We start from the raw sequence: 19,188 nt of genomic DNA, 5'->3' as shown, positions 1-19,188 counted from the left end.
AGTTATATTTTATATTTTATGTATTATAAAATAAATGTGTTCTGAGATCCTCTTATAATGCCACCATCAGTCCTCTTGAATATGTAACCAAGGTAACAGGAGACTAGTTGAGAATGTACTTTAAATAGTTTCAGCCGTATGAACCAGCGAGACACCTTAGGGTTGGGATTTCCTTTACGATCAGACTAACATCATCCATCAAAAATAAAAAAATCTGTTAATTAGTCAATAAATCCATCAATGAATTGCTAATGTTACCCTTAAAAGCACATTTAATAAAACGTATCATAAAATGTATTTTTAACATTCTGTGATGTACAGAATATATACACAACCATTGGGGTCACTTATGTATCTAATGTGACAGTAAAACATGTATAATGACACAATGTTTTTTTTTGGACTTTCTATTCATCAAAGAATCCTGAAATATACCGTTTTCAACATTGCAAATAATAAGAAATGTTTTTTTTTTCAGCAGCAAATCTGCATATTAGAATGATCTCTGAAAAAAGCATGTGACACTGAAGCACCCCCAAAATAACCCGCAACCCACCAAAATAAAAGCTTGAGGATTTAAGATGTGAAAATGTCGAACGTTCTTTAAAAAATAAAAATGTAAAAAGTAAATATTAGCATTGTATTTTAAGTGTACTATAAAATCATTGTATTTTATTTAATACATTTTAAAATATAACAGTATTATAACAATTATTGTTTATTTTAAAAAAAAAGTTATTTTGTTTAATTTTCAAACTAAATAAATTAAGCGCAATAATACTATTATTGCTATTATTAAATATTAAATTTTTTATAGTTATATTTAATGGGTCACTTTTTGTGACCACCAAACCAAATCTCCAAGTGCTCTCCTGAGAGCCAGACTGAAATTTATTTGTGTTTACTGTATTTTTAATCAAATAAAGACAACCTTGGTGAACAAAAGAGACCATAAAATCTTACCAACCCCAAGCTTACAGTACTTAAGTATATAGTCTTTATTAAATTAACATTTCTCTGATTTCATGCCTGCCATAGCCTTTCATCACTAAGTGTACATTCCTCTACACAAAAGCTTTTATTCCCCCTTAGATTGTCTGACCTCTCTGTCCAGTTTAATGGTTCATTCCAGGGCTGTTTAATCAGAATCACTCTCCTGCTCTCTGAAGCTCCTTGGGGAGACCGCATTCACAAAACTAACATTGGACACTATTTATAGATGCCTGTCGACATGGCAACCACTCTTTGTTTGTTTGAATCAGAAACTGTTTCTTCTTTTTTCCCCTCAAATGTTTCGCTTCTTGCTTCAAAGCAGGCGCTGGGACTTGAGACACTCAGTTGTCTCGATTTGCTCTGGTATGTTCCTTCAAAACAAGGCCAGGATGGAGGTAATGCTCTGGCAGGACAATACAAGTGCTTTTGTGCATTTGTGTATGAGCTACTTGTGCTCTTAAATATTGCTGTGTCAAATCTATTCTGAGTAAACCACCAGTTAATCTTGTTTAGATGCCATCACCCATGGCAACGAGGGCACATACAGTGTTTATGCATGTAGAGGAGTCACAAGCTGTTTACATCACTTTAAACTGTATCGGTTAAAATTTTATTTAAACACCTGCAGGCTGATTTCATATATAATTGAAAGGGCATCCTGGGGAGTAAAACTAACTAACCCTTTTTTTTTTTTTTTTTTTTTTACTGCGAATGCAGGTCACATGGTGTTCATCCTCAGGAGATCTGAAAACATAATTCATGACAATTCATTTTCTCTACAGGGAAACTGATTTTAACCATAACGCATAAACCTTTTTAAGACTTTGAGCGCTCCTCTAAAAGCATTGCAACTGGCATAATATTCACTGTATAAGCCCCAACAGCTTATATATTTCAATAATTTGCAATAAGCTTCAATTATATTGTGGTTAAAATGGCATAATTAGTAGTTCACTCCCTCACTGGTGTGGTTGTTGGTTTTTTAGAATTTTTTAATTAATGAATTTTTTGTGATTATTGTGGAGATGATTAGTGGGAAATATTTTTTATAAAAGAAAAGTGGTCTCTGTTATGCTCTGCTGACCAGTTTTGCTCTTTTTGTTGAGATTTACATGATACTGGAGCTTTGACTCCACTTAGAGTAACAGTTTTACTTCTACAACACTGAAGAAAGGCTATACTTATGCAAATGTTTTGAATCACACATGCATACCAACAGACATATATATATAGACAGAAAAATATACTCACATATAAACCATCACCCTTCCTTGTTTTAGTCAGCAGCACTGAATTTTGCTGACTGTTCAAAAATGCAGGAAAGAATATTAATGACTGTCTGATGCCCTGCCCACTGTCAGTCAAACACCTCCCACCTCTTCCTTCATAGGGATTACACACATTACAGTATGACTTAACTATTAAGATTAACTACTTATTTAGTCATACTAAAAGTAACAGTTAGTCATCTTAAATTTTAAAACATAATCATATCACAATCAAAATAAGACACAGGCTTACTGGAACATGGGTAGTTGGGAAGTTACAAAAAGTGAAGAAAAAAAAAAACAATTATATATACGATCCTAAAAATAAAGGTGTTTCACAATGCCATAGAAGAACCTTTTCGTCTAAATGGTTCCATAAAGTACCTTTAACATCTGAAGTTGTTCAGTTCTTTGTGGCAAAATAAGGTTTTTCATATTATAAAAAGGTAAGAAAGAGATGGACCTTTGACTGAATGGTTTTTAAGAGTATACTGTATATATATAGTCATTGATTCATGGTAGATATTTCTTACTATGGTATTTAGAATAAAATCGAGATGAATACAGTGTAGAAAGGGCATGAGCATTGTGACATTGTAATATTACTGGATTTATCTCTCCCCCTTGGTAGCGGTTTGAGTCATTTTACATTTCAAACAGCACTTTTGCCTCTCTAGTGTCTAGGTTACACTAAAAACAGTATCTTCTCATCCTGCTTTCATAAAGAGCACTCTCTGTTTCTGTTTCCCGTAATTCAGCAGCTGAGAAGGGCTGCATGCTGCTGTTTCTTTCTCATCTTTCTGACGAATTACAGAAGTGTAATGGTTAAATGGCAGCTGACCACAAACAGTCAAATCTATACCACTTGTATTTGTTCCTTTACGAAACAAGTCAAGGGGTATTATTAACATGCTAACAATGCTAAGTGATATGGTGTATAGTGTGGATGGTATATTTTTGGTATACACAAACTAAACCAAGACACAGTCTGCACACAATAAGGAGCTTTAGTGTCTTAGTTTTATTTTTTCACAAACATGTTTATATGTAGATATTTTAGAATAGATATTTTCATCTGCTAATCTATCGAGTACACAACAGAAGTATAAACTGAGTACACATAACAGTATAAACTGTACTTCTGTCCCTCACAGCCTCAGTGTTGTCGGACTACTATAGGGTTACTGCACGGTACTCTGAAGTAAGATAATATAATAATAACACAAAAAAGACAGACATACAGGAGCTTTAATTTCCCACTAACAAAATGACCTTCACCACTTCTAGGCCTATTTTGTGCAGCTACAGTATGTGTGTGTGTGTGTGTGTGTGTGTGTGTGTGTGTGTGTGTGTGTGTGTGTGTGTGTGTGTGTGTGTGTGTGTGTGTGTGTGTGTGTGTGTGTTCCTGAGGGCTTTCAGTCTTTAAAAAAATGTATAATGTCAAGTTCATCTGCCCATTCACATTAGCAGCTGTGTTTATATTACTAAAGGAACGGTTAAAAATGTCTTAACCTCAGCTTTCCCTCTCATTCTCTTTCTCTCTCTCACACACACACACACACACACACACACACACTATATTTGTTTCACTATATTATTGAGTATGTTTTTGAAAAGCGAGGATATTTTGGACCTCACTAGACAAAAATGTTGGAAGTATAGCTACACAGACATTTACTAGGCCACTATAACCTAACCCTAACAGAAAACTTCCTGCAAAAAAAAAAAAAAAAAAAAAGTATTTTTATAACACTATGTGGGAAGATTTGAATAAAGCCGCCCTAATGTTTACCACAAAGAAAGAAAGCGTAACTTTGATTCTCGTTGTAGTACTGTTGCTGCCGCCGCCATGTTGTGGAGACGCTGTGTGTTACATTGTGAAAGCGAATCTACTTTATTTGGCCTTTCAAGAGAGGACACAACTAGAAATCAGTGGTTAAGTTGTATTTACAACACTGTTCCAGAACAGTTCAACCCAAATATTCAGATGTGTGCAGCACATTTTATGGAGGACGAGGACTGTTTCCTGGGAGATTAGCCTACAATGCTGGTTTTGACAAATAATGCTGACTCACAGTCTGTAAGTACATTTTCATATTTAAAGGATTTGCCACTGATGATTCAAATGCGAGTTTTGAGCAGTGAAGAGCAGTGCTAGTTGTTTGTCGTTTCAGAAGTTGGGTGGTTGGGTGGCAAATATAATGTACATTATGTGGAAAATAATGTGTTTTTTGAACCTTAAACCACATAAACACATTTCATTACACCAAGTACACAAAATAACGTTCTTTTTTAGCAACGTCATATGACCCCCTTTAACAGATTACCAAAACGAGAAAAAAAAAAATTGTGCTGAGTTTCGGTTAACTGTACAGCGCTCCGAAGTTCACGGGAAAAAAAAAAACAGACGGCAGAAAGCAGTTTTCTTTATCTTACAAAAGCTTCACAGTTTTGAATAATGCTTTGCTTCTATCTGTCTGACAAACCAGTGTTGGTATTACCATAAATTATGGACTAACAGTTGGGAAAACAATGCAGTGATTGGGTCGGTGCCTCACACACAAATTTTTTTCTAATTCTAATTTTTCTAATTAGACATCGCAACCTGTTCATTATTAAAATACAATACAGTTAAATAAACATAAAAAGTTACACCAGCGCCACACTGCTGATATAGCCTATATGTGAAGGATGATGTTTTACGTCGATAATGTGAGTGAAGAACAAAGACTATAGTTTACATAATAAATAATAAGTTAGCATCCAGATACTTCGTGAATATGAAAACATTTGGATTCGTGCAGAATGAGAGAGGTAGGCTTCAGCTTCATTTTTAAATCAATTCTTTAAAAGCCTAATTGTGTTTGTAATTTGACTTTTATTTACCATTATTTTATCCTACATTATTTATGAATATCATAATAAAATGCAACGAACAGCCTACTAATTTAGGTAGTTTTTTCCTCTCAAAATTAACAATTATAGGAGTAGCGTTTTTATCCATGTTTAAACATGTTTAAATATTTTGAAAAAAATTGTTGAATGTTTTTATTGCATTGACAGTTTTTTCTTTTGTTTAATACATTTGGTCTTTGGTAAATCTAATAAAGATGATGCTGTATTGGCTATGACTGAGAGAGAACAATAAAGACTTTTTTCAAAAAAAATGTTTTTCTTTTTGAGTAAATTAAACGCTGGACTTTATTATTATTATTATTATTATTATTATTATTATTATTATTATTATTATTATTATTATTGGCATCATTATTGCATATGTTTTTTACTCAAACCGGTTTCACAGAGGAACGCAGGAACAGAAACTTTCAAATACCAATTCTGCTCGGAGTGAACCAATCTTTTTTTTTTCCTCTGTCTCTCGTTTTTAAGCCCTGCTTTATGCAATTGACCAATATCAGTATGGGTATCGGAATTGGCCAATTGTTGTTTGTTACAAGCAAATTATTACTAACCCCAAAAGTATTAAATTATATTTATATTTAGGGCCCGAGCACCGAGAAGCAAGCCATAGGCTTGCACCATAGGTGCTAAAGCCCTATTGTTTTCGGCATGTTTTTTCGCTATTATTATTATTTTATTTTTTATATTAATTTATATAATATTAATATTTAATTTATATTAATTTTCTGGACCATTTTTGAGGGCTTTGCCATGGTCGAAAACTCATGAAACTGTGCACAGACATCAGACCTGTGAAAATTTTTTAAGTTTTGCAGTGCTTGGCCTTGGGCATGGTTGAGGGGCTCTACAGCACCACCAAATGTGGGGTGGGGTCAAGATGAAGTTTCTCCAATGTGCACGAAACTTGGTATAGTCATTGGTGATGTCATGTAGGGCAAAGTTCACTTGGTTTTATTTGACTCTGCCCAACAGGAAGTCAGCCATATTGGATTGAATGTGCAATTTTTTTAAATTTTAAACACTGTTTTGAGGGACTTCCCATGGCTAATTACTCATGAATGTCAACAGAAAATTAACAAAAGGACAAATTATGCCACAGCCATATGACCCTGAAGCCCAAGACTGGTTGCCCACTGAAGCTAAGCAGGGTTGAGCCTGGTCAGTACCTGGATGGGAAACCTCCTGGGAAAACTAGGTTGTTGTTCGAAGAGGTGTTAGTGAGGCCAGCAGGGATTGCTCACCCTGTGGTCTGTGTGGGTCCTAATGCCCCATTACAGTGAAGGGGACACTATACTGTCAAAAAGCACTGTCCTTCAGATGAGACGTTAAACCGAGGTCCTGACTCTCTGTAATCATTAAAAATCCCATGGCACTTCTTGTGAAGAGCAGGGATGTAACCCAGGTGTCCTGGCCAAATTGCTGCCATTGGCCTCTGACCATCATGGCCTCCTAATAATCCCCATCCACTTGACTGGCTCTATCTCTCCTCTCAACCTGTAGCTGGTGTGTGGTGAGTCCACTGGTGCCGTTGTCCTGTGGCTGCCGTCGCATCATCCAGTGGATGCTGCACACTGGTGACGGTTGAGGAGAGACCCCCCCCCCCCCCAAAACTGTAAAGCGCTTTGGGTTTACAGCAGTACACAATAAAGCGCTATATAAATGCATCATTCATTCATTCATTTTAAGGGGGGGAATTTTGGAGAGACGCGCCTCATCGGCTCCACAGCACCCCCTAGTCCGAAAACACATATTTCATATCTTTGGAATACATGAAAACTCAAGAAAATAGGCACACTGGTAGAAGCTTAGCAGCACGATTTAATCCCGTGGTCATTTGATTTGGATGTGGCCAGTGGCCTCCATAGCGCCCCCTACAATTTCACAGTTTATTTATCGCTGTGGTTGCCACAGACTTTTTCTGATCTTCACAAAATTTCATAGGGACATTGCCATCATCATGACAAACAAATTCACTATTAACTTTTTTTAGCTCCGCCCCAACAGGAAGTCAGCCATTTTGGATTGCTTGAAAATGGCATGCGGTCATTGAACCCTCTTAGAGGATTCATGTAAGTGGCACCAAATTTCAGTACAATCATGCCAAGACATTGAAGATGTTAAATTGTGGAGGATTTTTTGATATCTCGAGTGGTGTTGTCACAACAATGCGATAAAGAAGCATCAAAACATGAAGCAGGAAGTTTCTTATATCTTCCGTGTGCATCATGTGATTTACTTCAAATTGGACACATACGTTTAGCTTTGCGGGCTGATCGCACTGATGTGGCTAGTGTGGGTCATGGCTGTATTCTGCCACCAACTGGTGGAAGGAAGGAAGACATTTTTAGCAAACTTTTTCCTCTTTCTCTAAACTGCTTCAGATGTTTTTATAATAACAAACTACAGATTTAAAATTATTAAGGGATTTTCGATAGTTTAAATACTGTTGTCATGACAACACATTAAACATTATTATCCTTGATTATTATCGATGTTTATTCATGTCTTTTGAGGTACTTGTCATGCTTTAATTTTCATGATCCTTTAAGAAAAATGAAAACTAAAAGAATTTCAAACACGAGCCAATATTTTATTCACAATAGAACACAGATAACATATTAAACATTTTAACTGAGAATTTTTACAATTTTATGCACACAATGAGCTCATTTCAAATTTGATGCCTTCTACAGGTCTCAAAATAGTTGGTACGGGGGCATGTTTACCATGGTGTAGCATCTCCTCTTCTTTTCAAAACAGTTTGAAGATGTCTGGGCATCAAGGTTATGATATATGTCTTTGATGTATTTTTTTTTAATGATGCACCAAATGTTCTCCATAGGTGAAAGATCTGGACTTCAGGCAGGCCAATTCAGCACCAGGACTCTTCTACTACGAAGCCATGCTGTTGTAATAGCTGCAGTATGTGGTTTTGCATTGTCCTGCTGAAATACACAAGGCCTTCCCTGAAATAGACGTCATCTGGAGGGGAGCATATGTTGCTCTAAAACCTTTATATACCTTTCAGCATTCTTAATGCCTTCCAAAACACGCAAGCTGCCCATACTGTATGCACTTACGCACCCCCATACCATCAGAGATGCTGGCTTTTAAACTGAACACTGATAACACGCTGTAAGGTCTCCCTCCTCTTTAGCCTGGAGGACACAGCGTCCATGATTTCCAACAAGAATGTCAAATTTGGACTCGTCTGACCATAAAACCCTTTTCTACCATTTTTAATGAGCATTGGTCCACAGGACACTATGGCGCTTCTGGACCATGTTCACATATGGCTTCTCTTTTGCATGATAGAGCTTTAGTTGGCATCCGCAGATGGCACAGTGGATTGTGTTTACCAACAGTGGTTTCTGGAAGTATTCCTGGACCCATTCACTAATGTCAATGACAGAATCATGCCGATGAGTGATGCAGTGTCGTCTGAGGGCCCGAAGACCACGGGCATCCAACAAAGGTCTTCGGCCTTACCGCTTACACACAGAGATTTCTCCAGTTTCTCTGAATCTTATGATGATGCTATGCACTGTAGATGATGAGATTTGCAAAGCCTTTGCAATTTGACATTGAGGAATGTTGTTTTTAAAGTATTCCACAATCTTTTTACGCAATCATTCACAGTTTGGAGAGCTTTTGCCCAGCTTTTCTTCTGAGAGACTCTGCCTCTCTAAGACATGCCTTTTATAGCTAATAATGTTACAGACCTGATGTCAATTAACTTAATTAGTTGCTAGACGTTCTCATAGCTGAATCTTTTCAAAATTTCTTGCTTTTTCAGCTCTTTGTTGTCTCTGTGCCAACTTTTTTGAGACCTGTAGCAGACATCAAATTTGAAATGAGCTCATTTAGTGGATAAAAGTGTACAATTTCTCTGTTTAAACATTTGTTATGTTCTCTATGTTCTATTGTGAATAAAATACTGGCTCATGTGATTTGAAAGTCTTTTAGTTTTTTTTTTTTTTTTTTATTCAAATTTTAAAAAACGTCCCAACATTTCCGGAATTCAGGTTGTACACACAACTGTTTGGCCTTTTCGGCTGATCACATTATTGTAGCTATTATGGGTCTTGGATGTACAGTTGTAATAGAAAGTTTTGCATTTACAATGTTTTAACTCCCTCTTGTATTTACCTTGGGCTAAGTGTGTTTAACTGTCTATTTTTATTTTCTACTGAAAATGTAAAATAAAAGTCTAAAAGTAAAATGGAAATATCTAATCCATTAAAAAATATATATATATATATATATATATATATATATATATATATATATATATATATATATATATATATATATATATATATATATATATATATATATATATATATATATATTTTATTAATATTACCATAAACTGGTCCATCAAAATGCTAACTTACTAACAGGACGGGCTAAATAGGAAAACTATTATGTGAATGCACAACAGCATTAATGTGCAATAGTACTGTATTAGTCGGATACAGTTTTTGATATTTTGATATTCGATAAATCGGTTGAATATGTTCACATAATCAATTAATCAGATTTTAAAAATTTATTTTCAGTATTTTTCTTTAAAAAATAAAAAAGTTACTATACATCCTGCCCAATCTTGTAAAGTAACATAACTAGCAGATGTTTTCCATGCACAGTGCACTGGTGAGTTCATCGATAATTAAATTTAATAATAATATTCAATAATTAAAATTGATTAGTTGGTATTAGTTATAGTATTAGCTTAGTATTAGCTATATTACCAGATGAACACAATATCAAAAACACAAGATATAGGAAGAGTTTTCTCACCTCCTTTAAAAATGAAGTGTATTGAACTAATATTATACACAATTATATGGTTAGATTATCTGTATTATCTGCACATAACATTTTGGCACACCCTTCAGAACAGAACGTTTCGTGACGTCATTGTCCATTTGCATAAATTTTATCTAAGTCATGACAAGTGTCCATCGTAAAATCACAAACTCTCACTAAAAATGAAACTTCAGTTTGTTCTGTTGCTACAAACCGCTGTCAGTGTAAATGGCCCTTTAGAAGCTACTGAATGAAGTTCCTGGCGCACACACACACTAGGCTCAGCGGCGCTTACATAACCACAGACACACACCCCTCTCGGTCAGCTCAAAGTTCTCCTGCTCACCGCAGATGGCTGACCTCTGACCTGTCGGTGCACAGCAGCCAGTCACGCAGCACACTGCTGACACAGATAATGAAAACACACACAAACACTCCACCCAGAACAAGCTTCATGACAATGACTTACTGGTGAACTGTCAATGGACTCTTGCTTCACAGTAATATAACACTTCTGCTCTAAGAGAATACCTAATCCTTAAAGGCACAGGTAACACAACATTAAGGTTCTGTCATCATTTACTCACCATCATGTTACCTGTATGACTTTCTTTCTCCAGAAGAAGACAAAAGAAGATATTTCAAAGAATGTGCTGGCCGTTCTATGCCATACAATTACAATTAGCGTGTGAATGAGATTTGTGTGTGAACTATGCCTTTAAGTCCAGACATGATCATAAGACTGAGAGGGCCTCTAGTTGCTTTATGACATGAACATTGATAATTTGGCAGTGTTTAGTATTTGCTGTTCTGAACTTACATAATGTTTCATTCAAGAGAACCTGGACTTGGTTATTCATTTGTTGAAGATGGTTTTCTATTCATCTCCAACTTAGGTTAATCTCTGGGCTTTTAAACAACTCCATATAGTTTGACGAAAATTACAGGTTACAGAGGCATTTGTGATGAGGTCAAGGTCAAGAGGATTGTAGGTTAATTCTCAAAACTCCATGCATAATTGTTCTGTAATTATTTACCATTTTGCACATTTTCTGGAGCAAATAAATAACTGATATTCAGGTTAAACAAAAAGAAGAATGTGGATTCTCATATAGCCTAAACCAACATTATTTTTGTACTATTTATATGCTATATTTTGAATTAGTTTTTCTTTTTTAGATTTTCAGTTTTTATTTTATTGTTAGTTTTAAAGTAAATATTGTTAGGTGCTTTTGTCATTGGTCGAGCAAATGATATATATATATATATATATATATATATATATATATATATATATATATATATATATATATATATATATATATATATATATATATATATATATATATATATAGCTTTAGTTAACAGTAACACTGATATAAACAGGTTAGTATTTTTTTTTTTTTTTTTTCGCAAACACACCAATTTCTGTGATTTAGTAAATGCTCAGAAGCTGTTGAGTGGTGTCATCCATTACAGTGTAGTTGGGGTGTTAAAATACAGCCGCTGCTTATTAAACCAATTAGTATTGCAATTCAAATTGCTGTAGTGGAGACATTAAAAAATCCTTCACGAGCATTACACACACAAAAAAAATAATTGGACATGACTGTGCTAACATCAGCCTCACCCACACATTGTACACACACCACATGCTCACACACACCAGCAGTCGGTCCTTTCCCAGACACCAGGCCTCCGTTTCAGTAATTCACTTGCTATGTTGCTGTTGGTTTGTTTCACAACACTGTCACATCCAATGAGAATCTCTCCCTATGCTGGCTTCCTGCCACTCAGCGAGAACAGTACACAGTAGAGACTCTCTCGCTGTCACTCAGACCCCACCCACCCCTCCATCAGCGTTACTTATCAGTGTCTGGCCACTAGTCACACACACTGAGCTCTTTACTACAGGGTAATTCCACAGCCAAATCCAGAGAGGGTATAATGCAAGGATTAGAGCTGCAAGGCATTACAATCCGAATAGCACACTTCCAATGCTTCTCTATTCACCTGCCTGTACTGCCTCTCTCCCTTGTCTTCTGGTCATATTGGTGATATCAGATAGTAATATTTTGATATAATCCATGACACTGAAATATTACATTATTCATTAATTATTATAGTATTACAAAGGTATCTCATATAATATCATGCCATTAACATGGTATAATCTAGTAAATCCAAATGATTAAAAAATTCACTGTTGGTACTGTAAATGTCTATAAAAAACAGTATCAGCATGATACAGATCCAAAAAACATGGTATTTATTCCCAGCATTATCATTGTACAGCAAATAAACCATAGTAATACCATGATAAAATAGTTGTGGTACAATGTCAAAAAACAAGGTAGTGGCATGGTAGTACCATGAAAAAAAAACAATAATACATGTAAGAAACCTATAAATAACATTGTGCATGTCTCAAAACATTAATATTATGGTGCATGTAAAAAATATATACTGTATGCATGTAAAAAAACAAGTTAATATCAGTGTATATCTAAAAAAATACAAGGTAAATGCCACAGCACATATTTATGCAACAAGGTAATACCGCAGTACATGTAAAAAAGAAAAAAAAAGAGCATGTCTAAAAACAAGATAATAAAACGGTACATGTAAAAATAAGTTAATATTATGGTGCATATCTAAATAGCAAGGTAATACCATGATGCATTTAAAATAATGAGGTAATACCATTGTGCATGTTTAAAAAAAAACTATGTAATACCATGTACACTTCTAAAAACAAGGTATGGACACATCATAAAAAAACCCAGCATAATACTTTTTTCTAAGCACAAGCTGTCCCTCCCACCCTCTTTCGCAGAACATAAAGGATGAACACAAGCATGTGCTTTACGTAAGTTGGAGATCCGTGAAAGCAGCACAAGCGGAGCTGGAGTGCGAATGAAACACCCCAAGCCCAGAGATCCAGCGCTAACAGTCAACCTGACGTCTGTATGTGTGTACACATGTGTGAGGCCATCGGGGGCCTGCCGATTCAATCCAAAGCAGCACGAGATTTCACCACTCTGACAGCAAAACCTTTTAGCCTTCCCATGCTCCCCTACAAACGGTTTGTTAACATTACAGCCTCGGAACGACCGGATAAAAGGTCACGAAACCTTTCGGAAAACCTTTTTCTGTCACTTTCAATGAAGACTCTTACATAACAGCGCCACGGTAGTTCTGAAACCGCAGGAAACTAACGCTGAACCGACCCGCACAGTAATCAAATTGGCGGTGGGACGTACAACACATGATACGAATGATTCTGCAGACTAAACCTGTTTTACAAAGCGGAGCTATTTTTCAAAGAGCTACCCAGTGACCTGAACATGCACGTCATGTGACCCACCTTGTGATTTTTATCAGGAAGTGTATTTGAGACCTGCACGCCTGGGGTGGAAATGCTTTTCATAATCTGTTTGTTTTTAAGTTGATTTTTATTTGTCGATATGGTCAACGTCCTGTAAATCTAGACACAAAAGGTGTGTGTATGTGTACAGCAGACACGTCAGGGGCCCTTATTTCTTGTCTCTGCGGGTCTCTGTTTGCAATGACCCTGCTTATGTAATGAAGGATGCAGAGACACACAAACACACACTTACACTAGAGAGCTTCTTACTGCTGTTACTTAACACACACTGGGTCTGGATATCTGCTGAGATGTGAAGCCTTCTGGTGCAAGGCCAGCCTGAAAACTTTCTCAAATCCCAGGAGGGGGAACGCAGACCCTCTGTGATTAACAACAGCCACTGCTGAAAGCCCAGAGAGCTGCGTTTATGTGTGTGTCTTTGAAAAGCAATGACATCCTGAAGAAAGAACAGAGATGTGTACTGTAGCATAATAATATTGATGGTTGGTGGTAATTAATAATATTCCCATCCAAGGGATATTGAAAAACTGCATAAGAATATGCGGAAACAAATAGCTTGGCTTAAATAATAAAACAACATATATAAATAAAAGTGTTACCAATAAATATACTAATTAATATACTATATAAAATATACTGAAAAAAAAAAACACACTGACCCCCAAACATTTAATATAATTGAATAAACTGACCCCCAAACATCATTTCATGTCCCCTAGAACATATATTTATGATTGATTTGTTGAAAATTTGTTCAAACACCATGGACTCATTTGGCGAAAAGTTAATTTTGGACCCTGTATGTAACTCAACTGAACAGTCGACCTCGGGGTAAACAGATATAAGACTCCTGAGAGGTGCCAGGGATCAGGGCTGGAGAACCCCGGCTGGAGTTTCACCAATGACCCCACTAGTTTCCACACACCATATCGGTTGCAGCTCATAACGTTCAGTTTCCAGCCCACACAACACGTTTACAGATTCAAATACAAGAGCAAAAGAGGCCCAAAATAGCTCTTCCCTGCGTACACTTACCCTCTATAAACTGCAGCATACACACCCATTTCACACACAACATAACATAAAAGCGTGTAAAGGCATCTTACCCACACACGCACGTAAAAACACAAGGTGACACACTCCCACACAAACATACATCTCCTTGACAGTCCATTCTGAAGATGAAAGACAGAAAGTGGGGCAGATGATGACAAGAAAAAATGAAAACGACTGCAGTGGTAGAAATGAAAAGGCACCCCCCCTCCACTCCCCACTCTCATATGCATAAATACACCAACACAGCTCCTCTTCATTATACCGTCCCATTCAAATCCGCATCACCTGGGGGAACGGGCCAGTCAGCCCTGCAGAACCACAGAGAAGCACCGGGATAATTGATAAGTAATTGAGGGAATGATCTGGGGTCTTTTAATTAACTATAAGAGAAAAGCTGCACAATTTTAAGTAACGCAGCAGTGGTTACCGAAAAGCCCTTAAGAGGAATTCCCAGATTAGACTGCAGTGCTTCATGTCTTTTCAACTGACCCATTTAATGGAAAAACTTCTTATCAGAAACAGAAATACTATCATCTGACCCCTAGCGATTAGTTAACATGATTAAACTGCTGTGAGAAAACAGGAATAAACCAAGCGAGAGTGGAGGGCTGTCACGTCTTGAAACACAGCCATTAGTTAACTCTTATTCCACACAAACTATCTTTTCTTTTATTTTTTTTTGTTTGTGTGTGATAACAGGTGAACAAAATTTATTTTAATTACTGTTTTTCAGCTTAACACAATATCATAAATTAGAAAATTAAATAAAAATGGCATGCATTATGAATAATGATGATGTATTTCAGCTTCACAACAATAAAAATATTCAAACAAAATAAAAAACATGGAAAATTTTAATAATAATATTAATAATAATAATAATATACAACAATACAATTATATTTCTATTTCTATTTTTTTATTTTCATTACATTACTTTCATGCAAAGTTGCTTTTTTAGTATTATTTTAGCTTTGATACAATATTATCACAATTATTAGAAAACAAAATGTAAAAAAAGTTTCTTTACTATTTATCCCATTACATTTATGCAAAGATGCTTTGCTTCAATCAAAAGATAATTTGCATTATTATTATAATTATTACTACTACTACTATTAATTTTGTTGTATATTTTATTATATTTATGCAAAGTTGTTTTTCAAAACTGTTGCATTTAAATTGCTCATATGAGAATCAATGGCTATTAAAAGCAAACAGGAACAATATGCAAATATGTAAGTATGTTTCTTTTTGTCATTTCTGCTTTAAAGGAAAGTGGAGACATTGTCTTGATGCTATTCTTTAGATATCTATAGATAACAGTATAACTACTCTATAACTTTAGGTAGCTATCCTCAATAACCAGCAAGAATCTTTAGTTGCCCAATTCACAATTTTAAAGCGTCTGTGACTTGGCACATGAGATGTGGTTCCTCTAAAAAATAGTGAAGCTGAATGTTTTTTTACCACACCAAACAAGAAAAAAAATCCTCTTTCCAAAAAATGAGTACAGAATGCTTACTGAAAGGTCTGAATTATCCTCTGAGATTTGGGAAATTGGAGTAACCATGGGAAGTTGTTGTAACAATGTGTAATTCCTTTACAATGTATTACAAATTCTGCCCTCAGGCTTAAGAGATTAAACATCACCACCAACAACAAGTCCACTGCTTCCTAAGCTAGAACAGACAGGATTGAGAAATATTAATATTGATGGAACAATCACGAGCTACACTTGGCAAACAGATTGTGAGAATTCAATGAAACCTGCTAATCTAGCAACTTCTGAGCAGATAGCGCGAGGACTACAGCACATCGTCTGCCAAAGTTTTTTACAGAGAAAACTATTTGGAAACAGTTATGTTCCCTTTTCTTTGGACTTGAAAGTTTGAAGGCTCGGCGGCGAATGGGAAAGAATGCCTTTGTGCTCAGAGTAGACTATCCTTGAAATTGCGAGTCTACCGTATAATGTTTCTCTAAGGGTGGGTTCCTGTCAAAGGAGCTCAAAAAGTACTGCCTCTGTGAAGTTGCTCAAAGCCCAAAAAATACAGTGCTATTCTGTGTTCCACAGCACACACCATATTTTACCCCACTGTCAGCGGATGAGAGCGAATGCCAGAGCTCAGCTTCAACGTTGAGGTTACTAGTATGAATAAGTTGCTGGGAACACATGACTCAAATCATTTCCCAACAGGAAAAAGAAGAAGCCCTCAGCCCCTTTCTGGTATGCCTTTCCTGATGTAATCTCCAGAACAACACGAGCACGCTCAGCTAGAGGACCGTCCTCCCGATAATGACCCCGACCACAGCGTAGTCTCCAGTCAAATCAAGTTCACTGACACGCAAGGCAGTGTCAACTAGAAATCCTCTGACAGCTGGTTATGCATCACATACTGACATTTACTAGAATCACAATCGCATTGAATGTGGGTAGGTGTCAGACTGGTTTGATTTAGAAACATGTACCATGACATGCATGGCTGGCACTACATTCAGTCATACCATAACATCTTTATGCATTTATGTAGTGTTTTTGCTAAATGTCGTACTGAAAGCTTGGTACGGCCTCATGATGTTACATTAGCCTAACTAGGTGGATCCAGGGTGAGCTTGATTTTGCCAGGTAGGACAAGCTCTCGGCTCAACATCATTTGTTGGTCTTGAAATATTTAAACATATGCCTCTCTAACCCCAAACCAGACCCTTAACATTATCTACCCCTAAAATCAATGATAAGAATGTGGTGGAAGACCCAAGCCCACACTAACCATTTAATCTGATTGGTTGGTAGGAATGCCATTCCAGATCCACAAACACATCCTACTTGGCGAAATCATGGTCACTGTGGATCCCGATCCCCCAAAAAATGCAGAAAAGATTTTGATTTTGATAAGATCCTGTGAAAGCCCATTTTAACTTCTGAATAAACAAAAATGAAAGGTTATTTTGACTTTATATCTAACAATTGCAACATTTTTTTTATTTTGTGACTTTATATTGCACATTGTGAATAAATAGCCATTTTACTACAATTTTTAATCCGTAAAATTTTCTGAAAGAAATTTAGGACCAGATTTAGTAAACAAGGGAAAATTAGCAGGAGATATATCATTTACATATCAACCAATGCTATAAATCAAGCGCAGTGAAAATTAGCGTAGTGGCAAATAAGCAGAGCCGCTGCTCATCAGGTGCGGGTTATCTACTTACGACACAGACGCAAAATAGTTTAAGACATGCTTTTTTGGGGGCATTAAATAATGGTGAAAATATCAGTAATTTTATGTGCGCAAACGTTAGTAAATCGCATTGCGGGATTCATTTTAATACTCTCTTCCCATAAATTTTGCATCTAAAAGGGAAACTCCTACAAATGCAAATTCAATAAGGTCAGGTGCAAAAATAACTGTGTCCATGCCTTTTCAGCTCTAATTATTCAATCCGTGTCTTTAGTAAATCCTGACAGTACCATTTTAACGCCAAAACATTGTTTGCACTGGCAAAAGCTGTTAGCAAATCTGGCCCTTAAACTTTAAATTTAAAGTAAAATTTCACCCAAAACTGAAAATTCTGTTTTCATTTACTCACTCTGTTGTTTCAAAACTATGACTACCATTTATCTTCGAAACACAAATTAAGGTATTTTTCAGTTTTGCCATACATGAAAATTTCAAGCACACAAAACTTTCAAGCATCAAAGAGTCAGTACATGCACAAGAACAAACCATATTCTTGAATGTCAAGGAACCATAACTATGAGCTTCTGTTTACCATATTTGATGTACTCTATGTACAGTATTTGCATCAATCAATGTTTAGATGTGAACAAAAGCTTAAATTAAATCTGTTCATCATATAAAGCAATCACGTCTCTTCTGAAAACAAGAAATTTTGCCTTTGCAACTAGCTAAAATAAAAATTTCATTTTATTTAATAACCCTGTTTTATAATAACCCTGAATCTTTGCAGGCTTTCTATAGATATATGCTATAGCATATGAACATGCCTCACAACCGAACAAGAAAGATTTATGAAGTTAACTATGTTTTCTGTTAGTAGATAGTGTTTTCTCATGAGACGGTTGCATTCAGACTGCTGAAGAAGAGAGTTCCCCCTGTTCCCCTCCCTCGCGCCTGCTTGCCTTCTCATCTCCAACTGTGAAGGGTAAATAAATACCAATTCCGGACGTGACATGAAATGTTTAACAGAGTCAAGGCTTTAGTATCTATTTTGCACACCCCACCTCTTTCTCTGGAAAGCAGCACAAGCCAAAAGCCCTCAATCTTTCTTTGTAGCCGATATGATGCCTTTTGTCTCACGTATAGGAAAGTTCTCTTTTCAGTCCTGGCTACAGCACATTGACTGTATTTACTACACTCAATATGAATTTCCATGCCCTTCAAACCGAGTGCATCAATGGAACGTGCATGCTGGGACAAGCAGACCTCTTTGAATCTGCATTAAGAAACAAGTGTTGATCTGCAGATGTCACAGACAGCTGACATTTCAGGAACAAGGCTCATCAGACAGCCGCACATCCTCATGCCGTGTACTACAGTAACCCCCTTCTCTGTATGATTTTCGAGATGGCGGTTTCGGTTGGGTAACCATTGCGAGAAGAGTACAGTAAACAAATAGATATTTGGATTTCATGTGCAGTAGCTTATGGTAAATATTCTCCGTCACTGCTGACACCTGGGATATCGCTTTACACGGTGGCCTTCAGATTAACCTCATTCATCTGTG

General features: G+C 36.3%; 1 protein-coding gene across 3 annotated transcripts in view; it reads right to left on the bottom strand.

The window, feature by feature from the left end:
• The window catches only part of LOC109073706 (ataxin-1-like), a 104,358-nt gene that overhangs the window by 71,497 nt on the left and 13,673 nt on the right, over positions 1–19,188 (bottom strand). The gene's annotated exons all lie outside the window — the stretch shown is intronic.

This window comes from Cyprinus carpio, chromosome B19, assembly GCF_018340385.1.
Source record: "Cyprinus carpio isolate SPL01 chromosome B19, ASM1834038v1, whole genome shotgun sequence".
NCBI classification, from domain to species: domain Eukaryota; kingdom Metazoa; phylum Chordata; class Actinopteri; order Cypriniformes; family Cyprinidae; genus Cyprinus; species Cyprinus carpio.
Note: the sequence above shows the minus strand (reverse complement) of the source record. Positions and strands in the feature narration are given on the sequence as shown.